The following is a 14,481-nucleotide window of genomic DNA, read 5'->3' as shown; positions in this document are numbered from 1 at the left end:
CCATACTGCTACCCGCAAGACCCCCGCGTCCCCCACCCCCGCAGCACCCCGCGCTCCCGCACACTCACTCGGCGCTCCCCACTCCGCCGCACCCGGCGCTACCCTCGCGGGCACCCTCCCCCACAGAGCAGCGCGCATCTCTCTCTCTAAGGCACGCTGCGCTCCCCCCGCACGGCACTCCACGGATCAGCACACACACCCCACTCCCACACGCTGGATCGGCCCCCCACACTCGCACCCGCGTTCGGGGCCACTGGCTGCGCCCTAGAGCCCCCAGCCGAGTTCGCAGGGCGCGCCCTAGGGTCCACGGCTGCCCCAGGGCGGGGACGGGGGCGGCGGCTCGCGGAGCCCCTCTCCAGAGCCGGCCCCGCGCGGAGCCCCAGCCCCTCTCCAGCGGCCGGCGCCCCGGGGCGGAGCCGAGCGCGATGGGCGCCGAGCTGGAGGCAGGTGGCGCAGCGGCGGCGGCGGGGGGCAGGAGGCGGAGGCGGAGCGCGCGGGGCGGGGGCCGCGGGGCCCCGTGAGACACTCGGGTGAGCGCGCGGCAGCCGGAGCCTGGCGCCCGCGAGCCAAAGGCGCGGCGGCTGGACCGGGCGCGGGCCGGAGAGGCCGGAGACCGCCCGGGGCGGTGCTCGCGCTTTGTTCCCGCGCGGGCGGCCGGGCGGGCGGAGCGAGCGGCCGGAGCCGAGCCCGGGAATGGCCCAGGCGGCCGCCCCGCGCGCCCCGGCCCCGCCGCGCTCCTGAGCCTGGTGCGGCGGGAGAAGACAGCGCGCGGATCGCCCCCAAGTTACGAAGGCGGGGACCGAGTTCGAAGGAAAAGCCACTTCAGGAGCCAGGTCGCGAGAGTGCGATCGTCTCCGTCCGCCGGACCTCAGGACCGTAAGTGCCCCGTCTGTCCCGCGCGCCGCTGTCGTTCTCACCCCGACTTTGCCCGTGGCTGCCGTCCCGGGGTCTCCTCGCAGCCGCACCGAGTGCACCGTCCGCCGCGACACCCCCTCCCCACTTTGCAAAGTTGGAGCCCACTCAGCACCCACCCACTTGGGCTGAATGTCCCCCCACCCCAGGTGAGCCAAGAGCTTGTTCTGCCCAGACATGTGGTCAAACTTAAGGTGGGAACTGCATTGGAAGGGTGGGGAGTTCCGCAGGCTCCCCTGGGGTGTCTGGGCTTCCTGACAAAGGCCCTGGACCAAGTGACAGGAGACTGGGAGGGGGCGAAGAGAGTGACCCCAGGAGAGACGGAGGTGCCAGTGGCCTGGCTGGAGAGGGGAACCAAAGCTCCGTCCAGCCCCTCCCCCTCGTGTTTTGGTTCCTGGTCCTGCCACCCAGGCGAATGGTGGTCAGGGGTTCAGCGGTCTTGGGGTGAAGTCTTCTCAGACGCCCCCAGGGGGCCCATGCGTGGGGAGAGGGGCTGGAAAGACCTTCCCTGGGGTCCTGACATCCCTGGTGCCGCCGGTGCAGCCCCGTGGCAGCGATTATGCTCACACCCTTTGGGAACCGTCCATCTGCGTGTAGGGCAGGCTGAGAGCCAGGCTGTGGGAATGGCAGGGAGGGAGGTGTGAGCCGATGTAGAGGGACAGATGGCTGGAAATTCAGCCCTAGACGGGCTTACGTGGAACAGAAGGCAGTGGGGCTGGTGGAAAGCCACACTGTGAGCCACTGGGCTCTGAACACACAGCCCCAGGCTGTCCCTCCTTCTGGCCCCTGGGAACTGTGTGTGCTGGACCCAGCAGCCATAGAGTGGTAGTAGATCCCTGTAGGTATGGGGACCCCTGCTTCCCCCTGCCAAAAACCCCCCAATAAGCCTGTATTCTCCACTGTTAGGGCCAAGGCTTTAGGTCTGTTCCAGAGGCCAGGGAGAAAAATGTTTTCTTTGAGAATAGAGGAGACCGTATGCTCCTGTGTCGGGTGATCTGAATAACTGTCAGGTCCCGTCTTTGACCCTGTGGCCAGGATGCCGCTTCATTATGTCTAAATGGGCGTGTGTTTCCTCCCCTGGACCCAGAAACAGGAGGTTCCCAGGGCGGCCACCCTCAAAGGACAGGGTTTGGCTGGGGACAAAGGGGGCTAGCTATTCTGTGTCCTAGCATTGCTCTTGCAAGTTGCTGCAAGGTTTGAGAAACTTCTTGAGGTTGGGACCCCAAGGGGAGAGGTGGGCTAGACCCTCTCGGGCCTAGCCCTCACCTGTCCCAAATGCAAGGCAGGCCCTGGCATCCTTTCTCCAGCAGGGGCAGGGGCAGGGGCATGTCTTGCCCACAGTTCCTGGGCATGGTAGTAGAGAGCTGCACTGTGACATGCACTGGAATGGATCTGTGTCATTTGCCCCACCCTGACCTTCTGTCCTTTGGATGGGGGAAACCCGAAAACTCTAGTTGGGCCCAGGAGACAGAGGGTTCTGTTCTGTGCAGGCAAGCACCCTGTGCCTAAAGAGCCACGCTGTCTGAGGCTATGTTGCCAAGCCACTCTTATATGTTGAAAGGGAAAAGGGGAGAAAGAGGACAAACTTGAGCCATGGGGACAGATGTGGCATTCTGTACTCCCCAATAGCTAGACAGATGCAGGGCAGAGGAGAACATCACATCAGGACCGGTGTTCTGGCAGAATCCGGCTCTCTCTGGCGGTGCCTTGATCTATGTGTGATGGGAGGAAGGGACAGTCACGTGTGTGTGGTACCCGCTTGCTCACAAGCCCAGCCAGGGCTGGTGGGCTGGAGAATTTCAGCAGAATGTCTTCCTCCTGCACCCTTTGGGGTTGCCCACCAGCCTTTTTGGGTCCACAAGCTCTTTCACTGTCACCGGGTTATCCTCATAATTGAGTTACCACCTCCAGGAAATCTCTCTGATTTGGCTCCACATATTTTCATTTCTGCATGACTGGAAGAAATTAATTTTCCTTCCTACGCAAGGATCTGGAGACGCCGGAAGGCTGGGTCACTAATCCGCAAGATTCAAGCCAGCAGGGCTGGCACCTCTCAGAGGGCCAGCCAGCCGCTGCTCCCCAGGGGTGGCAGGAAGGGTGGGGTCTGGGCGAGGCATTTCCCTACCGCTTGAAACCATTGTGGGGCTCCTGTCCGACCTCCCCTTCCCCTGTGGCTCCGTAAGTGGGTTGAGTGTGGGGTCGTCTGATTCATCCTTAGCTTCCCATGGCACCAGGATATCCAGGACGGTGGCTGAATTTAACTGATCTGAAATCTCTATCCAGTCATTGTGTGCATGTGCACACATCAATGTGTTTAGAATCCAAAACATGGAAGAGGCTCTGTGACCCATCTCCCTGGGGTATGGTGAAGAAATGCACATAGTAGGTTCTTAAGTAGTGGCACTCTCAGGGAGGGAATTGGCATTGCCGTGGGAGAACTGTGTCGTGCTTGCTGCCTCCTGCACTCATGCCGCCCGCTGCACTCACCTGTGCGTGTGTCTGTCCCCGCTAACAGTCCGAGTGTCAGCCTCTTGTTGAGCAGTTACTGTTGGCCAAGCCCCACTCAGTACGCACACTCGCTGTCTGAATGTGCGTGACACCTGTGAGGCTGGTGGAACTTTCTCTATTTCACAGATGCCCAGAGAGGTGCAGGCCCATCAAGCTCAAGAAGGGAGCCGGGTCTGACTGGCCTCCCCCTTGCCCCACACTGCATGACAGTGGCCACCTGGCCTTTGGCCCCAGCCCCTGCACTGGCCTTCCTTTGCCCAAGGCCCTCCTGTCCTCATCTGTGGCCTACATGTCAGCATTCCTCCCACACCTGCAGGGACAGGTGGCTGGCTGCTTGGTGCTGACAGGGGTTAATGCCCCAGATGTCAGAACTCTCACCTGGACTGGCCTCAGGCAAGTGGGACACAGCTGTAACTGACATCAGGGGCTACCTGGGGCCAGGGGGGAGGGAGAACACCTCTGCCCTGTCTGGATCACGGAGGCCCAAGGCCAGCCCTATCCCATCTGTTCCCAGTTCTCCTTGGGCTCTGACCAGCCCCATCCTCTCCCACTACTCCCGGTGGGGGAGGGGGAGAGCTGGGAGGGGATCATTGTTGTTCAAGACCCTCTAAGAGCCACTGGACATTGTCTGGCTACTATAACAGGGCATCCAAACCTAGCATAACATTGGTAGGAATCCATATCTGGACAGCTGGTGTCACCTCCCAGGCTTTGGGGAAAGGGGGCATCTGAGTTCTGTCACTTGTAAATGCAAGAGGATGGCCTTGCCATGACTTCACTTATTGCACTGGCCATGACAAGTGTCTGTCATCCACTGCTCATTCACTGGGCAGACAGTGAATGAACTCCTATGTTGTGCCAGGCAGGGGGTAGAGTCGTATTAATGAGTACCAACAAAAGCTTACACTGTGCCGGGCTGCTCACTGGCATGCTTCCTTTCATTTGACCTTACAACAACCCTGAAGGTGGGCACCGCTGTTGTTCCGTTTTCCAGACAGAGATGCTGAGGCCCAGAGAGTTCCATCAGAGGCAGGTGGGCAGGTGCCACACTGCTGCTCCTATAGCATGGACAGGCCCCTGGAGCTTTCCCCACATTCTGAATCTGGAGGGACAGTGTGGGGCCTGCAAGCACAGGCTTACACAGAGTTCCTACAAATCCCATGTACATCAATCACATCAGGAGCCACTGCCCCCGAGGGAGGGGCAGGAGGAGGCTGGAAACTCCTGATTGGTGGGTATCCATCTGGGGTGTGGTCTTTGAGGGCCCGGGCTCCCTGGGACCAGTTCACAGGGATTGAGTGAGGCTCTTTTCTGACCTGTGTCACAGCTTTTGGGGGACTGGATCTCCCGGATCCGGGCCAGGCTGGATGGGCACCATTGTGTATTCCAAGAAATCAGTTGTTGCTGGCTTAGTCTTGCTTATTTTTACAGCTCTTGGTTTTCCCAGGACTGTTTGGGACAATGAATCACACCTCCAAATCCTTTCTTGGGGTCATGCCCCCAGATTTTTGAACAAAACAGGCAGGCCTGATTCTGCTTTTACAGTTCCCTGAGACTGGGTCCCCCCTTTACACGGGGCCTGGATAAAGGCTCGTGATGGGCAGGGGCTGCAGGGGAAGGCCCAGCCCCCAAGTGCCTCTGAGGGCCACCTTTAGCCAAGAACGCTAATGCAAGCAGGGCTCTGCTGTCTGGAAACAAATTCCTGGAGTGGAAGCCGCCCTTGTAGCATCACTGGGTGGAAAGACCCAGGCGGAGACCTGGCGTTCAGGATGGAAACTTATGATGATGAAAGTGATAAATAATTGGTTCCTGGTTCCCACTTCTGAGTTCACAGCCAGACCCGGGGAGCGGGCTGTAGGATTGGGCTGGAGCCTCAGACGTGCGAGAACCAGAACGTGCTTCCCGCCTTGCTGTTTGCAGCACGGCTTCCTGCAGCAATAAAACAGAAGTTAAGACTTCTGCTTTTTGTAATTCGTGGGACCTCACGGTGAGCCAGATGTCACTGGAAGGAAAACAAAGATGCGTAATAAGGAAGATGTCTCTTTGCCGAGACGCCAGCGCCCCCTCTGCTGCTCAGCCACACACTCTCGCCCGCCTGTGTCTGTCCCTTTCACTGTCCACGCACACTGTCAGCCTCCCAGAGTCAGGTGCTGAGAGCCTCTTAGGCTGCCTCTGAGGCTGAGTGTGGTGAACGTGGCAGGAGGAGGTTTGGGGAAGATGTGTGGGCACTGAGGCATTCTTCTGTTTACTTAGGCAGAGAAAAGTCTACAATGGGGGCAGGGCAGGAGGAGAACTGGCTGGAGACACTCCTGGACCTCCCAAGGGCAGGGCAGGAAGGTTCCTCGTGCCCCAGTGGCCCTGGGCCACGTGTGGGACTCACAAGGAAGCCCTCTTCTGGTGGGCCTGACCTGGGAGCAGCCAGGAAAGGGAAGTCCTCCAGCTATTTGGGCCGCTCTTACAGGCAGGGAGGGGTGGTGTTGAGAGGCAGGGGAGATCATCAGGACCAGAGGAGGCCACAGTCCCCTGCCCGGCTTGAGGAGCCTGTACCCCGTTCACTGAAGCAGTGTGGAGGGGGGATGGGCAGCACGCTGGCTTCTCTGAGCCCCCGTGGTTGGATTTGAGCCCCTATTCCACTCCCAGTAGCTGTGTGACCATCAGCAAATCACTCACCCTCTCTGTGTCTCTGGTTTCAAAAGCAAAATGCAGTCACAGGGCTCCTGTCTCTTCGGATTGTGATGAGGTGTGAAAGGTCCATATGTGTCTGGCCTGTGGACATGGCTGTCACGTCTCTGGGAGGATACCAAGCGCCATCCTGGGGTTCATTGGTGGGTAGGGCATGAGCTGGCTCTGCACTCAAATCCTGTTTCTCCCTCCCAGTATGCCCTGTGCAGGGGGCTTCCTCTCCCTGTGCCTGTGTCCTGCGTAGCCCAAGCCCCCATGCCTGCTGACCTACCACCTCACATGGGGAGACAGCAAGTGCAGAGCCAAGCTCTGTGTGCTCTGTGCCACCTGGGGATACAAGCTTCATTCCCCTCCCATTTCACGGAGGGGAAACTGAGGCTGGGCTCATCGTGTCCCGTAGCTATTTGGTGGTAGAGGTGGGATTTCAACTCAGGAACCCCGTCATCTGACTCCAGAGCCTCTATGTTTCTGCCACACCAGGTCCGCAAACAGATGGCAGGGACGTGCCACCAGTCCTTGGGGTTCCAAGGCCCTTGCCTCTTGCCAGAGGTTTCAGCATCTCCCTCTGTGAACCGTGGCTGGACTGTCACCGGGCCTCAGGGGTCCTTGTGTGTGTGACTGCACAAGTGGGGGTATATGTAAATGGGAGCATATAATGTATATGTGTGCAGGTGTGAAAAATAGGCAGAAGAAGGAAGTGTGGCCTCACCTGAGTGCCCTGGAGCACTCGTAGGAGAGTCCATGGCCAGTCGAGGTGGCCAGAGCTGATAACAGCTGAAGAGAGCGTGCCAGGTTCTAAGCCCCACCCACCCGTCTGGGCCCCGCTGCACTGTGACAACAGGGGAACATTGTCTGAGTATGACCAGGGCTCAGGTGGGGCCCAGCACAGAATTAGAACAGACCTGCCCCACCCAGGACCCCCACCCTGGAGACTGAAGTCGGAGTCCACTAAGGTCCCCAGCAATGGCCTCAGAGATGGAACTTTACCCCCAGGATGCCTGCCACCACACACCACATGGGCTGTCCAAGGACACCTGTCACTACCAGCTACATGGGCTGTCCCTAGATGCCTGTCACTACACTATTGCATGGGCTGTCCCCAGGACACCTGTCACTCTACACCTATTTGGACTGTCGCAGGACACCTGTCACTACACACCTACATGAACTGTCCCCAGGACACCTGTCACTCTATACCTATTTGGACTGTCCCAGGACACCTGTCACTACACATACACATGGGCTGTCCCAGGATACCTGTCACAACACACCTGTATGGACTGTTCAGGACACCTGTCATTATACATCTATAGGAACTGTTCCAGGACACCTGTCACTACACATCTCTGTGGACTGTCCCATGGCGCCTGTCACTATACGTCTCCATTCACTGTCCCAGGATGCCTGTGACTCTCCGTGTGCATGGATTAGTCACAGGAGAGCCCAGTTCTGGGGAGCAGACTCCCAAATTCCAGACCAGCCCACATGCTAGCCCTTCGCTTTTTTGTGGCTTCTTGGGGCTTCATTTTCTCTCTGTCCATGTGAAACCTTTCTGTCCATGATTGGAATTTCAACAATCAGGTCATTACAGAGCTGGTCGAAGGACCCACCATAGTACCCGGCACCGTCTGGTTGGGGTGACTCAATTTCCCTTTCTGAGTCAGAGTCAGAGCTTGTCCTGGCCCTGGGAGCTTCCAGGTTGAGAGGATAGGTCAGGATAGCTATGAGGTCCTGGACGATCTGTGTTACTGTCATGTATACGGAGGGCTTTTAGCTGATTTTAATAGGGCCTGAGAACTCTTCCAGGTGCCACCTGGACCCCTTTCCTGTGTGGCATTCCTCACATCACAGTGGCCTTCAGCCTAATTAGACCTCTTGGTTTAGAAGGTTATTTGGTCAGACTTTCCCTTAGGGTCCCTCCTACGTATATGGGGTCCCTCCTACGTATATGGGGTGTGTATTTTGAAGTAGAGATAATAAGGCCCTTACATCCCCAGCCTGTTGGGGCCTGGTTTGTCCTCCTCATTCCTAGAACCACCAGCCCCAGGGCAGCCACCCTCCCTGCCCACCAGCTTAGTCCCCCAGGTGGAGAAGAGCACAGAGCCTGGGAAAAGGGAAGCTATGGTCTTCCCACATTAGTGCTATCCACAGGTCGGGCCCCAAGCCGCCAAGGGAGGAAGGTCAGCCTGGCCTCATCACACACCTGTGTCCCTCACACTGAGCTCAGGCTCCCCAACCCTGTGCTGTTAGCAACGCAAACAGGCTACTGGAGGGAGGGGGTGGAGAGGTCACTACCTGCCTGGCCTCAGTCTCCCCACTGGGTGTTTTTGAATTGTGCTAAAATAACACAGAACATAAAATTTACCATCTTAACCACTTTTAAGTGTACAATTCGGTGACATTAAGTACATTGACATTGTGCAACCATTGCCACTAACCATCTCCAGAACGTCTTAAACTGCCACTCTGTCCCCATTAAGCCCTGACTCCCTACCCCCCTCCCCAGCCCCTACTGACCACCATTCTACTTTCTGTCTGTGGGTTTGACTCCTCTAAGGACCTTATATGAGAGGAATCATGTAGTATTTGTCTTTTTGTGACTGGCTTATTTCATTTAGCATAATGTCCCCAAGGTTCTTCCATGTTGTACCAGGTGTCAAAACGTCCTTCCTCTTTAAGGCTGAATGGAGAGACTATCTGGTTTATCCCTTCTTCTATCAATGGACATTTGAGGCGCCCCACCCTTCGGCTATTGTGAATAAAGCTGCTATGAACATGAGCGTACAACTATCTCTTCGAAATCCTGCTTTCATTTCTCCTGGGTATGTACCCAGAAGTGGAATTGCTGGGTCATATGATAGTTCTATTTTGAATTTTTTGAGGAACTTCCATACCACCATTTTAACCAATTTTAAGGGTGCAATTCAGTGGCATTTAGCTCATTCACAACGTTGTACAACCATCATCGCCATCCCCAAAATTTTCATTGCCCCAAAAAAAGACTTCATACCCTTTAGTATTCACTCCCCATCCCCCGACCTCCAGCCTCTGGAAGCCACTCATCTTTCCGTCTCTATAGATTTGCCTATTCTGGACCTTTCATATAACTAGAACCAACCATGTGGCCTTTTGTGACTTTTTTCATTTAACGTAATGTTTTTGAGGTTTGTCTGTGATGTTGCATGTGTCTTCAGTACCCCACCCCTTTTTAATGACTGAATAATTTTGACTGCATGGATAGGCACATTTTGTGTATCTATCATCAGCTGATGGATATCTGGGTTATTTCGACCCTTTGGCAATTGTGAATAATCGGTTGCGAACATTAATGTGCAAGGTTTTGTGTGGACATGTGTTTTTAGTTCTCTTTGGTATATACCTAGGAAAGGGATTGCTGGGTCATGTGGTCACTCTAGGTTTAATTCCTTGTCCACTGGGTTTCAAGCGATGAATTAAGAAGAGCCACCTACCCTGGTGACCTGGGCTTCCCTGCATATGTCACCGGGTCTTCCCACAAGTCTGTGAGGGTGGCCACCACCATCCCCTTTCCACAGGTGACAACATCGTGGCCTGGGCTGGTGAATGAAGTTGCCTAGGGTCACCAGCTGATGGGGACGCCCTCTCCGGGTGCTTGGAGCGGATTGTTTGAACAGCAGCAGCTCGTCTGCCTGCAAGCTGTCACTGTATTTGGTTCCACAAACAGTTACTAAATCTCCCCGGCACCTGTGTCTAACCTTCACAACATGAACAGGATTCTGCACCTGGTCTCCCAGCTTCTATCCTTGCACCCTTATGGGGGAGGTAGCTTGGGCTCTCCTCACATCGCATCCAGAGAGAGCCCCTTCAAAGCCAGTCAGATGCAGCCCCTCCAGGGACAGACCAGATTTTCAGGGTGGCTTTGAGGCCACACAACCCAGCTCCACAGTTGTTCACTGAAATCTACCTTCCTTGCTATCTCTCAAGCGCAGGTATGTTCCCACCCCAGGGCCTTTGCACTGGCAGACCCTCTGCTGCAGTGCCCTGCCCCCAACACCTGCATGGCTCCCACCTACCCCCCATCAGGTCTCGCTCAGGGGCCCACTCTTCAGTGAGTGCCCTACCCCTGCTGTTTTTCTACAGCACCCTCACCCTCCCTATGCTGTGCCTTTTCTTCTACGCGTCACTGCTCGTTTCCCTCCTAGAAGGTCAGCTCTGTGAGGGCAGGACTTTTGTCTGTGTGTTCCCTGTTGCCCTCCAGAGCCCAGACAAGAACTAGATGCAGGAGGCCCTGGGGAACAGGAACACATACCACCTGGGGGCCCCCCACTACATCTCACAGGCCCTGATGCCTAGGGTCCTTGGCTGGTGGGGACGCCCTTGCCGGGTACTTGGAGAGGCTTGTTTGAACAGCAGCAGCTCATCTGCCTGCAAGCTGTCACTGTATTTGATTCCACCAACAGTTATCTCCTCACTGAGTCTGCTTCCCAGGCCTGAGACTTGCCTGCACGGGCCCACGGAGGGAGACAGCTTGGGGCCAACCGGGGCAGTTGGCACACCTGACATTGTTCACTCTCAAACAAACGTTTCTTGAGGGCTCACTGCAGGCCAGTCTTCACTCCGAGGCAGGAGAAGGCACATCCGCACAGCAAGTCCTCCCAGAATCACTCACTAGAACAGGCCCTGCGTGCTCACGGGGAGTCATCCAGTTCTGACCGCTGTGGAACAGCCTACCTCAAGCTCAATGGCTCAGAACAACCACGTACACACCATGCTCCGGGTTGCTTGGGTCAGGAGTTTGGACAGGGCCTAAAGGGGACGCTGTGTCTCTGCCTCGGGATGTCCAGGGCCTTGGCCAGTGGCCTTGGCGGTTGGGCGTGTTGCCACAGAAAGCCCGGCTCTGCAGGGTGTCCTGGGCCAGTGTTGGTGCCAGGTGTGACCGGCTGTTGACAGAGCACCTCCACGTGGCCCTCCCTCTGGCTGCCAAGGACAGGGGAGTCCTCACACAATAAGGAGCCCATGTGGCGTGGGTGGGAGGGGATCAGAACCCACCTCCTGCAGGGAGATGCCCAGAGAAGTGTGGAAGGTGTCAGATGTGATGTCAGGACAGGACTGTAGTGGTGTGGCCCCCATCAGCTAATGCAGCTGTTGTCCCTCTGGGAACCCTGGGCTGACCCCACACAAGACAGGAGGCTGGTGGGGAAATCCCTGGAGAAGGACCCAGCCTTTCTGGATACAGGGCAAAATCAAAACACCCAGATCCTGGCTAGGGTGCACGAGATAATTATTTTTCATTTCTCTCCAAATCAGAAGACAATGTAGCTCTCTATGTGCAGCAAAAATTCAGCCCCTCCCTCCTCGGACCACCTCTGTGGTGGGAGTGGCGGGACGAATGGACCACCGTCGCTCTGTTTCCATCTATTATCTTCTCGCTAGACGAGCCTCAAGAGGCTGGCCCTGGGGTGGGGGTCACTGCTGCCCAGCCCATGAGACACTGGCACAGAGCTAGGTGACATTTAACTGAGACATGTCTCCATTATAATACAATTGATTTGGGTGCATATTTACTCCTTTCACAGATAACCATTGAGCGCCTGCTGCTCGTGGCCACTGTTCCAGAATCAAGTAGACAGACCACTGCCCTTAAGGGGCTGCTCCTCTGGAGAGAGCCAGACCATGAATGAAGGAGACCGGGAGGGCCACAGGGAGGGTCTTAGTAGGTGGGAGGTCGCTGTCTGGCGAGGTCAGGCCTCGCTGATAAAGTAAGTGAGCTAAGGCCTGGAAGAGGTGGCCGTCGGTGCACAGCCTGTCTGGCGTAGATGACAGTAGCACAGACGTCCTGAGGCACATCTGAGGACCAACGAGCAGGCCTTGTAGGTGGGAAGGTCCAGGGAGGTGACAGAAGGCCAGGATGGGAGCCGCACTGTGGGTGCTGAGGGCTTTGTCTAATCAGAGGTGGTGGCATGAATACTAAGGCATGAAAAGACTGTTTCCTGAGCCCAGCTTTGCACTGATCCAGCCGTGAGGTTTTATCATCCTGTGGGGTCTACCTGACTCCTTACCCCGATGACCACACAGGAGCAGCCACTTTGTCCCTGAACAAGATTCCCACTTGGAGCTGTGCCGTCCCAGGCCTGCAGGCCTACTGTCCCAGCTGTCAGCCCCAAGGGGACTCCAGAGTCACTGAATCCTGCTGAGTGTGAGGCCCCACAGGCACCTGGGACAGTCCTCCTGGTCTGTCTACGGCTCCGTGGGTGGCAGGTTCAGTGTTCACCCATGTCCTTCCTGAAGAAAGCCCTTGGGTGATCACAGGTTATCTGTGTTGGTATGACATGTGGCGAACCTCGGTGTCAAAGCTTTTCCCACCGCTTGGCCTGTGACCACCACCAAGCAGGAGGAGATGGAAGGACAGTTGCTTGTCCCCTGAAACCTGTCCTGTGCAGCGAGGGTCCAAAGACAGACATTTTGGAGACGAGGCTGGGCCCTGGACATTCCGAAGGAGTTTGGTGGTGAGGGAGAGGCTTGTCCAGCTAGCAATCAGAAGAGGAATTCATTATCCCTTTTAGGAGCCAGAATAACCCTGACCTGAGCCGACATCCACTCCTCGCCTCTTGGGCATCGGGCATGTTACTTCTTTGATCAGACCGCTGGCTCCAGCTTCCGGAAGCTCTGTGTCCTGGTTGGTATATCAGGTCTGAACTAACTCCCTCACCGCAGCTTGCCACAATGATAGGTTTGTCCCCATTTCACAGAAGGAGAAAGTGAGTCCTACAAACACTCTTGGAGCACTCATCTCGGCAGAGGCCACTCTGCAGCCAGAAATGTTTCTCCTGTCTCCCGCCCCTGGACTGGCAGGGGCAGTCCAGGCGTGAGGACACTTTGGAATATGACAGGGTACTTTGTCTTTCCCCACTATCCTCCTCAGCCTCTCTCTTAAAAATAGTCATCATGAAAGCTTTCACACTCCCCAGGTGCAGAGCGTGTGCACCCCACAGCTTCGATGGCAGTCAGGGACCCCCACTTCTCAGCCTCAGAAAGTCCATCCTGAGGGGTACACAGGACATGAGGATGCAGTGGCCCCGAGAAGTTGATGTAGGTCTGGAACCCCCAGAAAAAAATGCATGGCCCAATTCTGCATGTGCCACAGGGGCTCATGCACATGCGTTGGCCCAACCTGTCAGCATTCAGAGGGGAAACCCTGGGGCCGGAGATGTGACCTCAGACATGTCTCTACCCTCTCTGAGCCTCACTTTTCCCTGTTGTCAAAGGGGAAGATGGCCTCCACCAGCTTCCGAGCCTCCCCCCAAGATGAGAAGAGCAGGAGGAAGGTACCCTCACACCTACACAGAAAACCCCTCGAGGGCTGTTTTGACTCAGCAGAGCCCCACCCCAGATCTCAAAGTTCCGAGACCATTTGGTAGAAAGAGTCAAAACATCCAGAAGGTTCCCGCGCTCAGGAGAGAAGCAGTGGGGCCCGGCTCCTTGCTCGTCTACCCCAAAGCAGCTGCCACCACGGCTGCACCAGCGCCAGGCCCATCTGCCTGCCTGGCACCTTCCCAAGGCTGGGGGGAGGGGGCCTGGGCATTGCTGGAAACAGACCCTTTGCCTCTGCGGACGTGGTCTATTGTTCCAGGGTCAGGGGAGTGAGGGCTCAGGGGAATGAGGGCTCATGGATGAGGCCATGCTGTGTGCCCCAGGCAGGCGCCTGTCCTCTCTATGCTCCTTGGAATCAGCGCAGGTCGCTAATGCAGCGTGTGGACACTCTGAACGCTGGGCTTGACCACAGTGAACACTCATTGATTGGTGGCTTCTAGTTTCTCCCAGGACCGCCCCTCTGTTATAACTGTCCACCCCATTGCCCATGTCACCCATGAAGGGGATGCAGATCGTCATTTTGCAACTTTGGAGGAGAAATGTTTAGTGGGGTGGGAGGAGATTCTGCCAAGGTCAGCCATCCTGAATTCATTCATTCAGGTGATTCCCTGAGCTGGTTCATTCGCTCATTCACACAGAGAGGTTAAATTTTTTAAACTGGAGTTTAAACCCAGCGGTGCAGCTCTCTCCACAGCAAGGGGTCCCAGGTCTTGACTCTGGGTCCACCCTTATAAGCCCCTGCCTGGTCACCCCTCGGTACTCAGATCCCTGAGTGGGAGTGTGCTGGACCCGAGGTCCCTGCAGTCCTTTCCCTGTGGCCATCTCCAATTTAAAGTCCCAACCAGAGAGTCTCTGGGCTCCTTCCCACAAGCAGGGAGACCTCCCTGCTGTCTGGACCACCCAGGGCTGTAGGACTGCCAGAGGGGTGTCTCTTGCTGAAGGACAGGCCTTGGGGATGGATTCTACTTCCCGGCTGCTCCTCACAGAGCCTCTCGGGTGTGGATGTGGTTCTGCCTTTGTCAGGGAGAG

General features: G+C 56.5%; 1 protein-coding gene across 4 annotated transcripts in view; it reads left to right on the top strand.

Moving 5' to 3' along the window:
* Window positions 1-541: 541 nt before the first annotated feature.
* Window positions 542-14,481, top strand: part of CBFA2T3 (CBFA2/RUNX1 partner transcriptional co-repressor 3) — a 58,108-nt gene continuing 44,168 nt past the window's right edge. For 2 of the 4 annotated variants that reach the window (XM_081032179.1, XM_081032178.1), the window contains exon 1: window positions 741-876. The gene's annotated coding sequence lies outside the window, so the exon portion shown is untranslated. Of the gene's footprint in view, window positions 877-14,481 lie in introns of all 4 variants that reach the window. The other 2 variants (XM_081032180.1, XM_081032177.1) reach the window with 2 other exon arrangements.

The sequence above is a fragment of the Rhinolophus hipposideros genome, assembly GCF_964194185.1.
Source record: "Rhinolophus hipposideros genome assembly, chromosome: 21".
NCBI classification, from domain to species: Eukaryota; Metazoa; Chordata; class Mammalia; order Chiroptera; family Rhinolophidae; genus Rhinolophus; species Rhinolophus hipposideros.
The sequence above is the reverse complement of the archived record's forward strand: the minus strand, read 5'-3'. Positions and strand labels throughout refer to the sequence as shown.